A 20,947-nucleotide genomic window follows, 5' to 3' on the forward strand; every position below is an offset into this window, starting at 1 on the left:
ACAGCTCTCGTCCTGATGTCTCTCTCGACATACATGCCGAAGCGCATTCACAATGTTCGATCCCTCGAGCATTTATCAGATTTGAATTGGGCCGATGCTGATCCCTCGAGCTCGGCCGCGATTCATCTCATTCTCGGCGCAGACATTTACCCCAGTATAATCCTGGACGGTCTGCGCAAAGGGTCAAGCGGGCAACCCATTGCCCAGAAAACCATTTTCGGTTGGGTCATCTCTGGCCCTATCACGTCGCACTCGCGCGATCTCTCCGTCGCACGCGGATCGAGCCCACAACCTCGCTCGGGCTCCAGCATCTCGATGCATCACTGCATCCACCAGGACACTCTGTCGAACGAGCTGCGCCGATTTTGGGAGATTGAGGAAATTCCTTCGACCTCCCCCCTCACCCAAGAGGAAGAACAGTGCGAGCGGCACTTCCAAACGCACACATCGCGAGCCCCCGACGGGCAATACATAGTCCGTCTTCCGTTCCGTACCGGTCCTCCGATTGAAGTCGGTCACTCTCGGTCTGCCGCAGAAAAGGTTCTGCAATCCATATCTCGTAAACTTCTCCTACAACCATCTCTGACCGAGGAGTATGAGGAGTTTCTCCGAGAATACGAGGCTCTCGGACACATGCGTCGCGTTCCCATTTCGCCTTCGACCTCTCAGTGCGTGTACATTCCGCACCATCCCGTGTTACGCGCCGACAGTGTCACGACTCACCTTCGCGTTGTCTTTAACGCATCCAGTGTAAGGTCGAACGGATCCACGCTGAATGACCACCTGCTCCCAGGCCCAAAGCTTCAGCTCGATCTTTCTACCGTAATTCTTCGGTGGAGAACCTTTCGTTTCGTCTACACGGCGGACATTGCAAAAATGTACCGCCAGATTCTGGTCGACGAACGCGATGTCGATTATCAGAGAATCCTCTGGAGGCCCATTTCCTCCAAGGATACGCAGGCTTTCCAATTGCTGACCGTCACGTATGGCATGACCTGTGCTCCATTCCTGGCTCTCCGCGTTCTGCAACAACTCATCGAAGATGACGGGGGCTAGTTCCCGCTCGCGGTACCGGTCCTTCGCTCACACATTTACGTCGACGATGTCCTCTTCGGCGGCAACGACCTTTTAGCTATTCGCCATTCCCGGGATCAATTAATCCAGCTTCTCCAACGTGGTCACATGAAGCTACGTAAGTGGGCGAGCAATTCGGTCGATTTTCTTGCCGATATTGATCCGGAAGACCACGGTTTGGCATGTTCCAAAAACCTCGCTCCCGACGATCAAGTCAAAATCCTCGGGATAAGTTGGAACCCCTCTCGCGACTCCTTTCAATTCAAGGTTAGTTTAGCCGAGCCGCTACCGTCCACCAAACGAGCCATTCTTTCGACTATCGCGAAGCTATACGATCCTTTGGGATGGGTCACTCCCGCGATAATCAGCGCCAAGATTTTTATACAAGGATTGTGGCGCCTCCGCATCGGTTGGGACGACCAAATCCCGCCGCAGTCTCTCGAGCAGTGGAAATCTATTCATTCTCGCCTTCCAGTCCTGAACGGTCTTCAGATTTCCCGATGGATCGGATCCATTTCAGAGGCCTCGCGGATTGAACTTCACGGGTTCGCGGATGCGTCGACAGTCGCATACGCCGCTGTTGTTTTCGCCCGTTGTATCTCCTCTAGCGGACGCAGCACTGTCTCTTTACTCGCGGGCAAGTCAAAGGTCGCTCCTTTGACTCCATTGACCATTCCCCGCCTCGAGCTGCAGGCCACAGTCCTTCTGGCACGTTTAATGAATTTCGTTTCATCCGCCCTTGACCTTCGCGACGCTCCCTGCTATTGTTGGACCGATTCTACAGTGGCACTCGCGTGGTTGCAGTCTCACCCGTCAAAATGGAAGACGTTCGTCGCAAATCGCGTCGCTGACGTACAAACTCGTCTTCCCCCCGCTATATGGCGGCACGTTCCTACAGCGGACAATCCCGCCGACTGTGCGTCGCGCGGACTTCTCTGCGACGACCTGCTCCACTCTCACCTCTGGTGGAAGGGCCCCGCCTGGCTTCCTTGCGATCCCTCGGAATGGCCAACTCAACCGCGACATTTCCCTTTGGAGGACTCGTCCGAGTCAAAGGTCGTACACCACAGCGTGGTCCCCGCTCCCGCGTGGGACTTAGACTCCCGATTCTCGAGCTGGCCCAAATTAATAAGAGTCACGGCCTACATACAACGGTTCGTCCGAAACTCTCGCAACTGTCGCTCCGACAATCGCAAACGACATCCAGGACGCGCCCTCTCAGCGAGCGAGTGCACCGCGGCCAAACTCTTCTGGTTGCGACGCATCCAAGAGAGCCAGTTCGCTAAAGCCATTTCCTCGCTTTGTAATGGTGAACCGCTACCGCCAAAGGACCCGATCGAGTCGCTACACCCGTTCCTCGACGAGACCGGACTTCTTCGCGTGGGAGGTCGTCTGCGAAGTTCCCCCCTATCATTATCGAGCAAGCGCACGCCCGCGCCCTGCATGCCGGCGTGCAACTCACCTTACACATTCTTCGGCAAGAATACTGGCTTCTCCGGGGAAGGAGTCAGGTAAAAGCCGTGATTCACGCATGTGTCCGATGCGTCCGAGAACGAGCTGCGATACCGATTCAGATCATGGGAGATCTCCCGGCAGCGAGAGTGTCCCCTGCGAAAAAACCCTTTTCGCATTGCGGTTTGGACTACGCTGGTCCTATTCAAATCCGCGCCTCCGCTGGCCGCGGTATCACATCCCGGAAAGCATACATCGCGCTCTTCGTGTGTATGTCCACCAAGGCAGTGCATCTGGAGCTAGTCGCGGACTACTCCACCTCTGCGTTTTTAAACGCTTACACTCGCTTCTGTTCCCGTCGAGGTCTCCCAGAGCGTATGTATTCCGACAACGGAACAACCTTCGTCGGAGCAAATCGGGAGTTGGTTTCGGCCTACCGCGCTGCGCTTCGCGACCCCGATTTTCAAAATCGTACCGCCAGCGATGGAGTCGCTTGGCATTTCATCCCCCCTTCGGCGCCGCATTTCGGCGGATTATGGGAGGCCGGGGTAAAAAGCGTCAAACACCATCTTCGTCGCGTTCTCGGCGATCGAACGCTGACTTTCGAGGAGTTCACAACGCTCCTCTGCGCGATCGAGGCGTGTCTTAATTCGCGACCCATCGCCCCTCTTTCGGATACTCTCGACGACTACGAGCCGCTTACGCCGGGTCATTTTTTAATAGGGTCTGCGCTCACGACCCCTCCACAACCTTCTCTGCTCGACCTCGCGGAAAACCGTCTCTCGCGATGGCAACTCGTCCGCCACACTACGAACGATTCTGGAAGTTGTGGCAAAATGACTACCTCAACACGCTCCAACAGCGCGGTAAGTGGCGTCGCCCGCGCCCCTCATTATCGATAGGACAGCTAGTCCTCCTACGCAATTCGACTCTCCCTCCGTGTAAGTGGGAGCTCGGCCGAATCGTGCAATTGCACCCTGGCGACGACGACCACACCCGCGTAGTGACAATAAAAACCGCCACTGCGTGTTTTAAACGCCCAATCGTCAAGTTGGTTCCTCTGCCCGTCGCGTGCAAATCCGAGGCATAGACGAAACGTGTTCCGATAGTCGTCCTGCGTCTGCGTCCCGTGTACCGTTGCTCTCGCGCGGTAAATTCAAACGTCGCGCCTTCATTCCGACAAGGCGGGCGGTTTACACGTTACTCTTGCGTTTTGTAATTTAAATTGTTTACGTATCTCGAATTCTGTTTACCGTCTCTCACGGCGGGCGATCTGCTGTTTGCGCAGCTCGGGGATTGGCGTCGCGGGTATTGTAACACGCAGTCCCCTTATCGTTTAAGTTCCGTCGGAACGCTACCGCCCCCGCTATTCTATGTATCAGCGTGCGATCCCGTTACGTTTCGAAACTAGTGTTTCGAGGCGGGCGGTATGTTCAGGATTCAAGCTGTGGAATTCGGTGCCTATTGTCGAACTGGCGACCGCTATTTCATACGGTTTTTGTCGCGTATATCAACACGCGGCAAGAGCGCGTGTCGCCGTTGCTCGACACCGCGTAGCAACCGTTTCAATTCTCATTGGCCGAATTTCACAGCTTGAATCCTTCTAATTGAGACAAACAAGGATCGTCCGATGTGCGAGCTCCAATCACGGTGCTCCACATTCGACGGTCTTTGTTATTTAAGGCACCTGCGTATGCCTTCTCGACCTCTTAACGTTCTGAACGCTCATCAATCAAGGTATCGCTCTAACACGCTCTAACAGCTCTAACGCGCTCTGAGACTCTCGCGATTTCGCATCATTCGGTAGCAGTATTCTCGCGATCTCCCGCGCCGCGTTACTTGCACTCTGCTTCGCGACAAGATTTCCGGCGTCCACGTAGAAGATCTCCGTCTCGCGGCGGCACGCGTTTCGTGCCGCTCAAGATTTCCTCTTCGCGATCCGGCGGCAGAAGTTGCACGTGCAAGATCTCCGTACGTTCGCCGGCTCGCGATTCTCGTTCGCGCGTTCTTTCTCGCGCTCTCGAGTGCCTCGCACCTCGTGCGTCGTACAAGCGAGTGAAATAAAGTGCATTTTCCCAAAGGACAAAGGTTTAATTCTCCCGTCTCTCCTTGCCTCCTCGCGCGCTCATTTCTGAGTGGTCCCGGCCCCCCGGCGACTCCGACCATCGGTCGACGCCAAACAGGCCCGAACTTTAATTGTTGGAGCTAGTCTGTATAAAGTTTTCTGGGGAGAAGCTGTCCTTACCGCTACGTTTTTAATTAATATAACCCCGACGAAAGCTTTGAAACAATCAAAAACACCATACGAAATGTGTCATAGCAAAAAGCCACAATTAAGGTATTTGAAAGTGTTCGGTTCAACAGTATATATACAGGTAACCCTCCTACAACACGGCATCTTATAACACGGTTTCGCTACCTGTACGTAACCCCCCTTTTTGTACTGGCTCTGGGTCTCATACAACACGGCATTTTCTTAGGAACCTATCTACCGTGTTATAGGAGGGTTACCTGTACATAATAAAATTAGATAATCAAAATTCGATGAAAAATCTTCGAAAGGTATGTTAGCGCCAATATGTTTCGGGCCCAATCAGGGACGGCTGCCGATGCTTTGAGCGGCGACCTCTGAGAGTCGGCCGATGCTTTGACCGGCGACCTCTGAGAGTCGGCCGATGCCTTGAGCGGCGACCTCTCAGAGTCGGCCGATGCTTTGAGCGGCGACCTCTGAGAGTCGGCCGACGCTTTGAAATAGGTGACAGAGACACCGATCCCTAATTGCCGATTGCCGACGCTACCGTTGACGCGACGTCATCGGTGACGTGTCGGATGAAGAACTAATCGAGATGATTTCGGGGCGGATCTGGCCACGGAGTGGGGAAAGCAAGCATGCCTTCCGGTAAGAGGACTGTGTGAGACCGCTCAGCACTTACCCCAGAACCGCTGAACGATACGGGTTTCGATAGACCTCTTTGACAGGTATTCTAGTTGGTTATGAACCGAACGGGTATAAAGTGTGGAATGTGGAAACTGCTAAGTTTGTTATTGTGAGAGATGTAATAGTTGATGAAACTAATTTTTTTATATCAAGGCCTGTAACTTAATAAATCTGTAGTTGAAGCAGATTCACACAATGATACTTTCATAAATAATCATCTAAAAAGACAAGTATCTTCTGAGTTAAGAAGAAGCGATCGAATTAAATGTCGACCAAGTGTTTCATACAATGAAAACAATATGTTTGACGATTATCTTTTATGTGCTCAATCGATTGTTTGTAAAATCCCTACATCATATAGGGACATTGAAAATATGAATGATAAAATTCAGTGGGAACAGGCTGTTAATGAAGAGATCAATTCACTTTTAACAAATAATACGTGGACCTTAGTCTCAAGGCCTGAGCATAAAAATATTGTTGATTGTAAATGGGTGTTCACAGTTAAGAACGATGAATTTGGAAACCGATAGAAATATAAAGCTCGGCTTGTTGCTCGAGGGTTCAGTCAACAATATTTAGAAGATTACAATGAAACCTTTGCACCGGTTGCTAGAATTTCTAGTTTTAGATTTATATTAGCTTTTTCAAACCAGTTTAACTTGTTGATCCATCACATGGACGTCAAAACTGTCTTTCTAAATGGAACGTTAAAAGAAGAGATATATATGAAAGTTCCTGAGGGAGCTAATTGTGATAATAATCAAGTGTGCAAATTAAATAAAGCGTTGTATGGATTAAAGCAAGCAGCCAGATGCTGGTTTGAAATCTTTGAACAAGTTCTTAAAGAAAAAGGATTTAAAAATTCACCTGTTGATAGATGCATTTATATTTTAGATAAAGGAGATATATCGGAAAATATATATGTTGTGTTGTATGTAGATGACCTAGTGAATGCAACCGCAAAAATCGATACAATGAATAGCTTTAAGAATTACCTCAAGATAAAATTTTACATGACAGATTTAAACGAAATAAAACTTTTCTTAGGTATTAAGATTGAAAGAAATGGAAGTAGGATAAGTTTGGAACAAAGTGCTTATATTAAAATGATTTTGCACAAATTCAATTTGTCAGATTGTAACCCTATCAATACGCTTCTTGAATATAAATTAGATTACACGGCATTAAATTCCGCTGAGGAGAATGATGCTTCTTGCCGAAATCTTGTCGGATGTTTGATGTCTGTGATGCTGTGTACGAGGCCTGATTTAAGCACAGCTGTTAATATTTTAAGCAGATATCTGAACAAAAATAACAAAGAACTTTGGCAGTGCTTGAAAAGAGTACTTAGATATCTGAAGGGTTCGCAAAATATCAAATTAATTTACGAAAGAGGAAATTATATTAATCTTCTGAGCGGGTACGTTGATTCAGATTGGGGAGGCAACGATTTAAACGATAGAAGAAGTACAACAGGATATCTCTTTAAATTATTTGAAAGATGCACAATATGCTGGAACACAAAACGGCAAGCATCTGTAGCAGCTTCATCTACAGAAGCTGAATATATGGCTCTTTTTGAAGCTGTTAGAGAAGCTCTTTGGTTGAGATCTTTGGCAAACGGTTTAAATATAGATGTTCTGCAATCAATTGTAATCTATGAGGATAACAATGGCTGCATTAGTATTGCTAACAACCCAACGAATCATAAAAGATCAAAACACATAGATATAAAGTACCACTTTTCTAGAGAGCAGGTTGAAAAAGGCATAATTAGATTGTTACATATGCCCACAGGTAGTCAGCTGACCGTTATTTTGACAAGCCGTTGCCAGCAGCCAGGTTCCTAGAACTGAGAAATGGACTGGATTTGCAATAATAAATTAACTATATTAATGTTTTTTGGTTTGCAAGTAATTACAATTGTTATTCTTATATGTGTATACATACATGTGTGTGTATGTACTGGTCTGATTAGGTTTTTCTGGGTTTCCCTAATCCTAAGCAACAAATGTTGGACCATATGTAATTAGCCCCAGACGAAGCACAAGGAAGACATGTCTTTGTTAAAATAATAGATTTATTTTGAGGGGGCGTGTTGGAATTTATTTCACAAATGTAGAACAAAATCAATCTATTATTTCTTTAGAAGGTAGGATCGATTGAACCGGCTCTTGACCTGTATATGCATACATTGTATCTACAGTTAATATACATTGTATATAGTCCCCGGCATGAGATTCTCGATCTTCAGTTGTTCATATTGGACTGTGTTGGGTCCGATACACCTGGGAAAACATTTGAGTAACGCTCTATATGATTTTGAAAAACGATTCCTTCGCAAGAAGTGTTTCATATTGGACTGTTGCTCCTCTGTTTCGATCTCTTGTGTTTCATTCGTAACGTTTCTTTCGCTGGATAAGGGTCGACCCATACAAGACCGGGACGGGACCGGGGACGTTTGGCCGCTAGATTCGAAACCAGGGTGTAGGGTTTGAGTCGACGGGGCTTCAGTGTTCCAAACTATATTTCTGCTCGCCCCGGTTGGGTCATTATCTCGAGCGTTTGACCATTTCCAGAAGGCCTTTCGGGAGCGCGTTGACAGTTCCCTGCTGTGCATGGCACAAAAAAAATGTTTTTAGGGCCTTCACGGTTCCTTAGGTAAACTATCGGTATCTCCCCTTTACAATACCATGGAAATAGGAAACCTTCCTACCTCTTGGTGAAACATCATACATCCTTGTATTGTATGTAAATTATACATACATATATTGCAAAAACGAGAATAGTTGTTACTTTTTTTTTTTAAGGAAATATCCACATTAGGAAGGGGATCATTCCATGTGAATTCGATCATTTTTTGGGGACTATGTCTCGAATTTTGATGACATTGAAGTATGTTGTGGTCCAAGAGAAAATGGGAGGCGGGGGTTGAGCCGGGTTATCACAAAAGACTGCTGTTCTCAAATAATTTATTTTTTCCTTGGTGAATGTCATTTCTTAATTAAAAAATATTAGAAATATCTTTGTTTTGCAAATTTTACCACTGGTTCAAGTGTGAAAAAATTTGAATAAATATGGCTGCATTTTACGTTTCTTCATCTTTCTCTTTGAAATTTCGTTTTGTAATTCGCGGAGCCGCAAAACTATTTATTGTACTATTCATTATTTTAGGTTCATAAAATTGCTGGATATTCTTTAGACATTCTGAAGTAAGGGTCGCTAGCGAAAAAATGTATGTATATGGAAAACTCCTAAATTCTTGTCCATGATAGCCTAAACATGGTTTGATGGAAGGTTCCCTGGCAGGAATGCGATGGCGTATCTATATCTTGTCCAATGAGACGAGACAGTAGACGTAAACATAGGCGCTCGAGTGCGACAGAGTTGAAGTTACCCTTACAAGACAATTAGCAAAGGACGCACGCTGGGTGCTTCACTGCCTTGGTCTCGTTGGACAGAGCATAGGTACGAATGCGCGGCCGATTGGATCAGAATGCAAGGGACAGGCCTCGTTTCACGCGTACTTTCGGCTACAGTCGAGATATTGGCTACAGCGGCCACACATACTATGTAGCGGGTGACGTCGAAGCCAAAACAATGGGACTACGGGCGCAGCTGTGGTGGGGATAGGCATACCTAACGGTGGGCTTCTCAAGAATGGTGACACTTTAAAAATGGCGAAATTAAAATGGTTTCAAGTGTACGCTGCACCGCGACATTGCCTTCTTTTTTACGGCAAACGAGCGGTTACGAGCAGCAACCGAGCAGCTGTACTTGTTGTCCTTACACCATGTACATATGCGACTGCCACATGATCTAATACAATTATGAATTGTTAGAGAAATTCACTTCACGGATCTTTTTTTAAAAAATCGGACACTTCAAAATTGACGAAATAAAAATTATTTGAAGTGAACGCTGCACCGCGGTACATAGCCTAGCACGGTTGGCGCCCCGGTAGAAGCAGAGCCCGGGAGGCTGTTAGGCCTATGGCCTCCCGGGCACAGGGCCAACCGTGCGAGGCTGTGTATCGCGATGCAGCGGTCGCTTGAAATAACTTCAATTTCGTCAATTTTAAAGTTTCCACTTTTTTAAAAACAGGTCCGTAAAGGAGACACTTGGGGCTATAGCTTCAATTTTTTTCAAATTTTTACCAAGGTACCTGCTAGATCTTATAATATAATGAAAAAAGGGTGACACGTATTTTTACGCGTCTGTAAAACCAACAATTTTTAAAACATCGAAAATCCATTGAGTTCGATTGATAGGTCATCATCATCGGTGAAGTAGTTTTTAAAATAATACAACATTTATAATGTTTTTCTCCCTTCGCCACGGCGACCGGGGTCGCTGAGTATTCTTCGCAAGAATATTTCGTGAAACCCCGGGCCGGGCCCGGTCGGCTCTACCATAGGATCCTCAGGGGTATGCGGGGAGTAAACGGTGCTGGGGTTCTGGTAGCTAACCCCCGTGGTGCGCGGCACTTGGCCTTTGTTGCGAGCATCTTGAGCGCCTCTCAAGTCTGTATGGCATAGGGAAAACGTGCCCCGTTCCCGGTCCCGGTGAAACCCGTCTTGTATGTGTCGACCCTAAAGACGTGTCTCATGTCACGTAATTAATCGCGAAACTTCACAAAAAAAAGGAGATGTTGAGCCGCAGCCCAACACTCTAACTTTTATTCACAGTAAAATAATACTTATCGTTACGCGCGTCCTCGCCTCCAAATCAAGACTAAAGGAGTTCGCCTTCGGGTGGTCCTTATATACTAAGTTCGTTATCTTAAGCTTATCGATACTAGGAAGGGATCAGTACCGAGAACAAAGGGTTAATCATGTGCTAATTATAAAGGTGACGTTATAATGTACGTCGTCACATTCCCCCCAATTTAGAGTGAAATTGGTCCTCCAATTTCTTATTTTTGTTTAAGTATTGATCGATGGAATTTTACCTTTTGTGGTTCAAATATTAACTTGGGTTCTTCGATCGCATTGTATACTACTGTGTCTTCTGAGGTATCGCTGAATCTGGATGATCTGGGTGTTCCTGTGTAGATATTCATCAAGGGTGCTGTAACTGGTGACGTTGAGGCGTTGCTTCCTACTCGATTCTCGATGTGTGTGGTTTTGGTTTTACAACTTAATATGTGTATACATAGTTTAGTTGGTAAACATGATTTTATACAATTCAAAATTCCCATTTTGTCTAATCCCCATATAGTTAGTGCGGCTAAAGCGATATATCCTGCTGTTTGTATTATTGATATTCCCCATGATTTTACGTTTTGTATTCGGTGGTCAAATTGCAATTGATTCGTTTCTTTTTCTATTTGGTCTAGAGTGTTTCTGTATCCGTTAATATTACTTAGTATTTTCGGTGTGTTTTCTAATTTAGTTAATATTATATCGTAATTGCTAGTGTTTGGCGTGCTAATTTCTTTTCGTCGGACTTCGTATGATACCTTAAATTTTGTTTCTCCTATACGCATATGATTTGATCCGTACAATAGTTCGCAGGATTGTTTTGTTTTTATCAGACTCGGTTTCGTTAGCGTAATAAGTTTGTGTTGTGTTCCGCAGATTGCATTAATATCTATAGATCTCTCTGGTATTGCTATAAATTGATTTGAACTTTTGAGCGGGATAAATGTAATTTCGTCTATCTTTAATATTACTATTTGACATGCTTTTAGTTCTTCGTTGAAATTTATAAGTTCCGTCGTGCAGTCGTGTTTCGTGTGTCTATCATGTATCGGCTGTGTCTGTCTACACATGGTTATTCCTGCTTTAGTTTTACAATTGTCGTTTAAATATTCGTTGTCTACGTTAATATAATTCATTCCTGCTATAAAATAGATTTGGTGTTCTACTACTGGTATCACGAATACGTTATTTTTCTTCGTTGGAATTGGACATATGCGGTCTATTTCCCATTCTAATGTTGGTATCAAAGGTACTGAGATTTAAAAAAATAGCTTATTATTGATAACGAATAATTTTAAGTCCGCGATGTCTAATATTAATTGAAAGTTCTCTTTCTTTGCCTTGATTGCTGCGTTTAATGTTTCGTTCTCTAAAGTATGTTCGTATGCGTTCATAAATTCTTCGCGGTCAATTACTTGTGAACTAATTATACCTTGTTTTGCGAGCGTGATTGTAGTTAATAACTCGTCATATGAAAAGTGTAAATCTGCTATTGCACCTTCTGCTCTTATCATCCATTTATTCATTTGTTCATCTTTTGAAATCCTCGCGTCCGTTAATTTTGAATCTACTATTAGGTGGTCTATTTGTTTTAGGCTGTTCGAGTCTATTGCTTTTCTTATGAGTGCAGTTTGATTACTTACAATGGTTTTGAGTTTGTTGCTGGTGTCAAATAATTTGTCTATGTTAGCGTTTACTGTGCTTAGATCATCTTCGTCTAAGGTTCCGAATAATGATTTGGATAGTGATCCTACAAAGTTTAGTAATCCTCTCTTGTTGCGTGAATGAGTGATTATACGTAGATGTAAACTAAGAGATTCTAATTTCTTCATTCTTTCATTAATATTTTTCATCTCATCGTTGTATATACAGTCATTCTCGCAATGCTTGTTTAAGATGTTAATGAAAGCGGTTAAATCATCATAATGTTCAAATATTTCAGTTATATCTAATCCTACATAAACGTCTACTACGTTGGTGTATAAGTATGCTTTGTCAAGCTTCTCGTGAAAGATTGAATTCTCTTTTAGTTCCACCATCTCTAGCCCGTTTGAGATGCAGAAGTGCCAGGCGGCTGTGATCGCCCTGGAAAGTAAAATTTTAGTCTGTTGCCATGAATCTTTTTAGTAAACCCGTCCACTAAAATCTCGTAGTATGGCGTTACAACTTTCTTTATGACATATGGTCCTAACCATTCGACATCTAATTTATTCTCTTTGTGATCGTTGTGTATTAACACATTGTCACCTTCTTTAAAAATTGTCTGGCTTCTAACTATCCTTCTGTCTTGGTCTCTTTTGTGTCTCTGTTTACTCTTTTCCAGCGTCTGTATGGCTTTGCGTAGTCGACTGTCCCATTCTTTCTTTCTAAACTGTACATCGTCCGCGTAGGTACGTTGTGCGTCAGAGGATATGGAGGAGGGTAGGTTGGCTTGTTGTCCAAACGTTAATTCGAATGGAGTGAATCCCGTAGATTCATGTACCATTGTGTTGTATGCTAAGCAGCAAAAATTTAAAATCTCGTCCCATTCTTCATTTCTTTCCTTCTGTGTTGTACGTATCATGTCCTTTATGACAGCGTGTGTTCTTTCGAGTGATCCGTTACTCTGAGGGTGAAAGCTCGTAGTTTTAATATGTTTTATCTTAAACGCCTTTTCGTATTCTTGCATGAGGTGCCCTATAAAGTTGTTCCCTTGGTCTGTCAGTATTTTCTTGGGTGCAGAAAATATGTAAATATAATGATTTAATAAACCGTTCCATATACTTTCGGTTTGTTGGTTCTTCAGCGGTACAAGTATCAGGTATTTTGTTAGTTCGTCATGTATTGATAATATGTATTGGTTACCTTGTTTCGTCTTTGGTAGTGGACCTAATAAATCCATTGCAATTTTCTCATTTGGTTTTGACGGTTTGTCTGGTATTACCGCTTCTTCTTTTGGTCTTATTCGTGTAAGTTTATTCTTTTGGCATACTTCGCAGTTCTTTACATATTCTTCTGTTCGTTCGAATAATTTCCTTATCTTATATTTACCTCTTATTCGTTCGTATGTCTTCTGTATACCGGGGTGTCCTATCAAATCATGATTTTCTTTTAGTACAGCTTCCGTTTGCTCATCAGTTAATGGTATTATGCTTTTGGGTGCAAAAATAAATTCTTTTACTTGGTCGTTAAAATAGATCATCATTCTGTAGATCATATTTCGTTCTGTTTCGTTAAAGTCTTCTTCTTGTAGGCCAATTTTATTGTGTTCTTTGATTATTTCATGTAATTTAATTATCCATTTTGATTTGTTGTATTCTCCTAGAGTTCCTTTCGTTATCTGATAAAATGTCAAGTCATTGGGTTTGAGGGGTAGTATTTTGGGCAGTGCGGATTCTTTATTCCACTGATCGAATAACTGTTCGTGGCTAATCAGTACGTTGCCTTTAAATGTCGTTGTTCTTGTTATCGCGTGGACTCGCGATAAAGCGTCGGCGGCGGTATTGTCTTTCCCTTTGGTATACTCGATTTCGTACTCGTATTCTTCTAATCTCAATCTCCATCTCATTAGTCTCGAGGAGGGGTCTTTGCAGTTATGTAACCATTTTAATGCTTGGTGGTCGGTTCGTATCGTGAATTTTCGTCCTAATAGGTACTGTCTTAATCTTTTTATTGCCCAAACAATTGCTAATAGCTCTTTCTCGGTAGTCGTGTAATTCTTTTCTGGAGGGTTCAATGTCCTTGATATATAGCAACACGGGTGTCCGTCTTGTGATAGTATAGCGCCTAGTCCCTCGTTACTTGCGTCGGTTGTCAAAGTAAATGTTTTACTAAAGTCTGGGTATTTTAATACTGGGTGTTCGCATAAGGATCTTTTTAATGTATCAAAAGCGTTCTGAGTCTTGTCCGTCCAATGGAATGATACGTCTTTCTTTGTTAATTCTGTCAACGGTTTTGCGATTTTTGAGAAGTTACGTATAAATTTTCTGTAATATCCTGATAGTCCTAGGAATGATTTTATGTCAGTCGGATTCTTTGGTAATCTAAAATTTTTCACTGCGTCGATTTTCTTTGGGTTTGGTTTGACTCCTTCGGCTGTTACTATATGTCCTAAATATTCTAATTCTGGCTTTAAAAATTCACACTTGTCTGGTTGGATCTTTAGTCCTAATTCTCTGAGTCTTTGCAATACAATTGCTAAATTCTTATTATGTTGTTCGATTGATTGTCCAAAAATTATAATGTCGTCTAAATATACGAAGCAGTTGTTGTTTATTAATCCTCTTAATGCTGTGTCCATCATGCGTTGGAATGTTGCTGGAGCGTTCTTTAAACCAAATGGCATTCGGTTGTAGTGGTAATGCCCTTGCGGTGTGGAAAATGCAGTGTATTTCTTGGAAGCGGGGTTCATAGGTATTTGATGGAATCCTGAGGATAAGTCTAGTGCGGAAAAGTATTTGGAATTTCCTAATTGGGAAAGGATGTCGTCGATTTCTGGGAGTGGATATGCGTCTTGGTCAGTTAATTCGTTTAAGCGTCTAAAGTCGATTACAATTCTCCATTTTTGTTTGCCTGATGCGTCCGTCTTCTTAGGTACAACCCATACTGGTGAATTATAGGGTGAGTCCGATTCTTCGATGATTCCTTTATCTAACATTTCTTTCATTTGTCGGTTTATCTCTTGCTTATGGCATTCTGGTGGTCTATATGATTTTGTGTTTATAATTTTGTCTTCTTTGAGCGTTATCGTGTGTTTTGTCAAGTCCGTGCATGGTAAAGAGTCTGATTCTAAATTAAATACGTCTGAATAATGCAATAAAATTTTTTCAATTGGTTCGCGTAATTCATGTTCGATGTGTGAAATTCTCACAAGTTCTTTAAATTTTGCAATATGTTCGATTTCTGAAATATTCGTAATATCATTAGAGATAATGCAATCTTGCTTACCAGAGTTGATAAAGCATACTCGTGTGGGTTTTCCTTCTAGGTATACGGTATGAGCGGTGATTTGACCTGGTGGTGATACGATCGGTTTCTACAAATGAACGGTGTTCCCGTCTAAGGTTAACGTGTTATTGGTTAAAGCATATTCATAGTTTTCAAGAAATGGTAGGCCTGCAATGGCGTCTTCTATTAACGGAAAGTTTTGTTCAACAATATAAAACGTATGTTTCTTATTCATGAAATTTATGATCATGCTTTCGTTAGTATGGTATTTGTCGGTGCCCATATAAAATGTTCGTGGTTCACATTTCACTGTTTTAAAGTCTGATCGTCTTTTAATTAGATTAATGCCTGAGCCTGAGTCAATGAGTAATTGTTCTGTTCTTCCGTCAGTGGTTCGTTGTATTGAGAAAGTGGGCAATCTTCCTGTTGTTGTGTTAACTCTGATTCGTTCGAGTCGGGGTTTTGGTATTCGTCTGAATTCTCCTCGTATATGTTGTTCACTCTCCGTGGCGATAGGTTTTGTTGGCTGGGTACACGAAAATTTGCGCACTGGTTAGCCAAGTGTCCTATCTGATTGCACTTAAAACATTTCATTTCTCTGCAACGAAAGCTGTTGGTGGTTCGTGCTGGTGCAGCTCTTGGTTGGTTAAAGCTGTCGTCACGCCTGATCGGTGCAGCTGTATCGCGGCGATTGCATAATATTGGTGGTGCAGTTGTCGGTACTCGCTATTGTGCTGAGCGTAAGCGTTTCTTTTCGCTGATGGTCGTCTCTGCCTGGAAGGCGGCTTCCTGTGCTTCCATCAAATCTTTCGGTGATGCGGCGGATACTCTTGTTTCGATGTCGTCCCTGAGGTTCAAGATGAAAATTTTCACTGAACGACTGTTCTCCAAATCGATTGCGACTCGTCGTTCGATATCGTTTTTGTGTTCATATTGCAGTGCATATGTCAGTTCGTTGAGTAATTTTCTGAACCGGATAATGTAACTGTGCACGCTTTCTGTAACACCTTGTCGTATTTGTCGTAAACGATCTCTCGCACTGTCTGCTGTGGTTGGAATACTCACGAATTGTCGCAATGCGTCGTACAGTTCTGCGTATGTTTCGATATCAAGGTGGCGGATGCTTCGTTCTGCGTCATCTGTTATGCGGGTGGCAATGATCAAATCCAATAGTTCTTCCTTTTCTCGGCATCGGGAGCGGGCTTTTCGGATTTTCTTTATAAATCCCTCGACTCCTATGTCGTCTCTTCCTTTCAGTATTGGGATAAACTGTACTGATAATTTTGCCGAATGCGTTGATCTTTCGTAGGTGTCTCGACCGGGTTCTTCTTCTTCGTCCTCGTCGTCGGATGGTTCTCTTCTTGGTTCTTTGACAGGCTTTGTCAGGTTATTCTGTTTAGAGTTCCTTTTCGTATGAGCAGTGCGTACACTCTCGTCCTCGGTCATAAATGAACCGAAATCGGATGGCGCAAGGCTTCCTGCAACTCGTAAGCTTGCTAAGCTTTTACCCAACGTTTCGATTTCTCTGGCTCGTTTGCTGTTTTCTTAATTTGCCATGAGTAACATTTTTCTCATTTCAACAAGGCTTGTTTCTGTCTTCTCGCTTTGTATTTGCATCAGGTCAAGGAGCTGTCTAATTTCAGTCTTTTCTTCCTTTTTTTGTGCGCTTGCCATTCTTACTGATTTTCTACTTTCGCTTGAATTAGTTGAATCTTGACTGGAGAAGCTGTCCCTTCTCACTCTATATTTCACAAATGAATCCAGTATTTACCTGTATAATTCTTCGTAGTAGGTGCTCCGTAGAGTTGACCGGTTGAATCAATAGTTTTCACTTGGATTCTTTCTTCACATTGGTCGGCCCGTAATAGTGTGTTCGTCTTCTGGTGTAGCGCGTAGCCCTGATCTTATTATTCTCTCGTAGTAATAATAAATGGTCAGTTTTCCGAAGAACAGTAAACACTATCCTGGCAGGATCGCCAAAATGTCACGTAATTAATCGCGAAACTTCACAAAAAAAAAGGAGATGTTGAGCCGCAGCCCAACACTCTAACTTTTATTCACAGTACAATAATACTTATCGTTACGCGCGTCCTCGCCTCCAAATCAAGACTAAAGGAGTTCGCCTTCGGGTGGTCCTTATATACTAAATTCGTTATCTTAAGCTTATCGATACTAGGAAGGGACCAGTACCGAGAACAAAGGGTTAAACATGTGCTAATTATAAAGGTGACGTTATAATGTAAGTCGTCACACTAGAGGCGTCGAATACGCATAGCCGTTACTTCGAGATTCGGATGACCCACGGATGACAAATGAAAATCGTGAAAAGTATCTGACGGATAAACTGTGGTGAATATGTATCCGAGAAAAATGAGTTCGAATAAAAGATAACTTTCTGTTATTTGTATTCGAAATTTTTAAATAATTTTTTACCCAACTCTGGCTGTTTAGTCTTTAGCTTCTCTAATGCTACTACCGTACCATCGCAAAAAATGAACCCGAGCGAGATTGCGACAGAAAACATTGTATGCTTGCATACGTTGTATTAGATCGTGTAATATGAAATGTCGTATTATTCACTGAAGAAGAAAAAATTGATCTTTAAGTTAAAACGTTTTTCACTTATCCAAAAGTAAATATAAATAACAGTAACTTACAGAGAACTGTTAGAACTTTAAAGAGGCACAACAAAAATTATAACTTTTACATAAACACCTAAGCACTTTAGCGATTAATTCGCGAAGGATAAGAAATTCGACATATCGTATTACACGACCTAATATATTCCATATTCTTTGGTTGTTATAAAAATTTATTTATTTAAGTTATTACTTTAACAATAAATTATACATTATACAAAATCTATACATTATACAAATTTTTTTATTTAAACATTTATGTTAACAATAAATTATTATTGAAATAATAATGAATGTAAAAACAAATTTCTATAGATTACAAAAATTTATTTATTTAAAAATTGTTTAAATAATGAATAACAATAAATAACTACTTAAATAATAAATATAGAAGGCCGAACACAATACAGAATACAGAATGACAGAACCGAAACCAGAACCGAAAAATAACAATTACAGAACAGAAATAATATCGATTCTCTAGAACCGTAACCGTAATCGATATCAGCAAAAACCGATATTCTAATAACAGTTACAACATCATTTCGGTTCTTCATAACTGGTTTCAATCTCTGGTATTAACCCTTAACTTACATATACACTGGGATTATTCAGGAATTGCAATACATATCTTCTTTATGCCAATTAGCGACTGTCGAAAATGTATTGCTTAAACTTTTTCTACGCGTCCTGTTATCACTTTTAGTAGGTAAAAACAAAATTTTTAAAAATGCCAGTGGAATGAATTTCTGAAAAAACTAAAGACCACTATGCAAATTCGACAACGTCGATCTTTTTACCTTGATAAATTAAGAATTAAATCATACGATCTCAATGTGAAATTAGTGTTTTCTCTTTGTGAAATGAAACGTACATTAAACTCTTCTTTTATGCTCCATAATTAATGTTGTGGAGTAATTTGCGTATACATATGAAAGAAAAAAACCAAGCCAATCAAAAATAGTTTGTTCTATTTTATTCCGAAAGTGTGATAGTCAATTTGGATAATTCTATACATATTATTTCCTTGCCGTACCATTTTAATTACGACTACAGTGTCTAAAACTTTTCTATCCCCCAAAATGTCAAAGAAGAGGAAAGAAAATTATATTTTTTATGTGGCTACATATACTCTAATGCTTAAATGTTAATTGCAAAAGAATAAAATTGTATTTCGTCTAAAAAGAAAGGTACCTATGACATCTATATTTGGTAGGCTTTGTTTAAAATCTTCATTACGAGGCTCACTCGTTATAATACGGCAAGTGGTTAATTCGACAACTAGACTTGTTTTGGGAGTAATGCTTCATAAATCTACCGCTAGAGGGCCTAGGGGATGAAATGCTTTTCCGCAGTTAAAATGATACGGTATAGATATGAAGTATCGTCCAGAAGCAGGGGATAGCATACTTACCTGGCGTAGAGGTTACCGTGATCACGAAGGCGGTCCCTCCAGGGTGAGGCTCTTCCATTGCACTTAGGATTGAGCTGACCCTTGCGAATATCCCTAATGTGGATATCTCGAACGTATAATTTTTGTTAGTCGGGACTGCGTCCGCGCTCTCCCGGGATAATTAATTCAAAAAATTAAAATGGTCGTATAAACAGTATCCATAAATTGAAATGGTCACCATTTGGGTGACTTTGTGAATTATTATTTCGACACTCACGCCAAGTAGATATAGTCAGACGAATTGTCGGTCGGACTTGTGTATTCATGAAAATTCGAAAACGATAGTGAAATTTGTGTGTGTTGATAATATTGCCAAAGTGATAAAAAGAAAACGAAATCTAGAGAATAAATTGGTTACGAAATAAAAGTGTAAGAAACTAAAGCAGAGTTTTGGGGTTTAAATAACTTTCAGATACACATACTCCCGTATCTTTTTGTTTATATTCGAAGTCGGATGAATCGCTCGACAACTTATTTGTATCTTTATTCGTCGAGCGTGTCTGGTTTCGAGATTTGTATTCGACGTGCCTCCGGATGATTTTCTGGCTATGTTCAGGATTTATTCGGATGGTCGATTGCAACGCCCCCATTTATTCGACGGATTTATTTGTAGATACTCGGCGTCCGCCGACCATCCGAACGATTTTAGGCGTCGAATAAAAATTAATTTCAGAATGTATTCGAAGGCAGATGTCGCGGCGAAATTTATTCGTAACTTTTATTCGATATTCGAAGCTCGATTTGGCCAGGCGATTTATTTGAGGATTTATTCGGGACGAGTATTTGGCAGAGATGAAAATGAAATGTATCTTTTATTCGAAATTGTATTCGATGTTCGGATGGCCGACTTTTTTATCCGACGTTGCCAAGCCATAATACGTAAATACGTACCACGGTACAGTGACTACCATTAATAATCGAACACTTTTTATCGTTTAAACTTTTAACGCTTGTTTACACAAATAAATTTTTATTATTTAAACAATTGTTTAAACAAATAAATTTTTGTTATTGAAACAAATGTTTACACCAGTACATTTGTATTATTGAAACAAATGTCTAAACCAGTACATTTTTATTACTTAAAAGATTGTTTAAACAAACACATTTTTATTACTTAAACAATTTAGGTCATGTTTTGCAGTGAGTAAAAAATCTTTATAAGAAAAGGAAATGTCATTGGGTTTCACCATTGGTACTCTGCTGGATATTAAGGTATTAAGACAATTTTATAAAGAACTCTTTAGATTATGTATTATGTACAGGTATACGTACATAGGCATTGCATGCTATGGCATTTTTCTGTCTACGGTTCTGAATTACCGACTCTGTAGAACATGCAGAAATTTAGAATCAAAGACATCGATGATTTAAATTATCTGGAACAGTACTAAATAAATAACAAGTTAACCATTAAAACAATGAATTAAAAAATTATTACTGAAAATATATATTTATGACGACAATTATCAGTGGATAAGCATAATTTTTTAACGAAGTTTACTGCAAATTTCATGCTGATATCTCTTACGGTTCAACATTTATTGTAAAATGTCACGAAATTTCTCGACCCAGCACAGTGTCCGGCCGTCCAAGGCTGTGTATCGCGATGCAGCATTCGCTTCAGATAATTTTAATTTCGTTAATTTTAAAATGTTCATCTTTTTAAAAAACAGGTCTGTAAAGAGGACACTTGGGGCTATATCCTCATTTTTTTGCAAATTTTTAAAAAGTTCCCTTCTATGAAAAGATTGCATTT

At 41.6% G+C, this 20,947-nt stretch overlaps 1 non-coding gene across 1 annotated transcript; it reads left to right on the forward strand.

Moving 5' to 3' along the window:
* The first annotated feature begins 19,141 nt into the window (after positions 1 to 19,141).
* On the forward strand, positions 19,142 to 19,304 carry LOC143359420 (U1 spliceosomal RNA). The gene has a single exon (XR_013083115.1). It is a non-coding gene; the product is annotated as a U1 spliceosomal RNA (small nuclear RNA).
* The last annotated feature ends 1,643 nt before the right edge of the window (positions 19,305 to 20,947 follow it).

The sequence above is a fragment of the Halictus rubicundus genome, chromosome 11 (genome assembly GCF_050948215.1).
Source record: "Halictus rubicundus isolate RS-2024b chromosome 11, iyHalRubi1_principal, whole genome shotgun sequence".
Taxonomy (NCBI): Eukaryota; Metazoa; Arthropoda; class Insecta; order Hymenoptera; family Halictidae; genus Halictus; species Halictus rubicundus.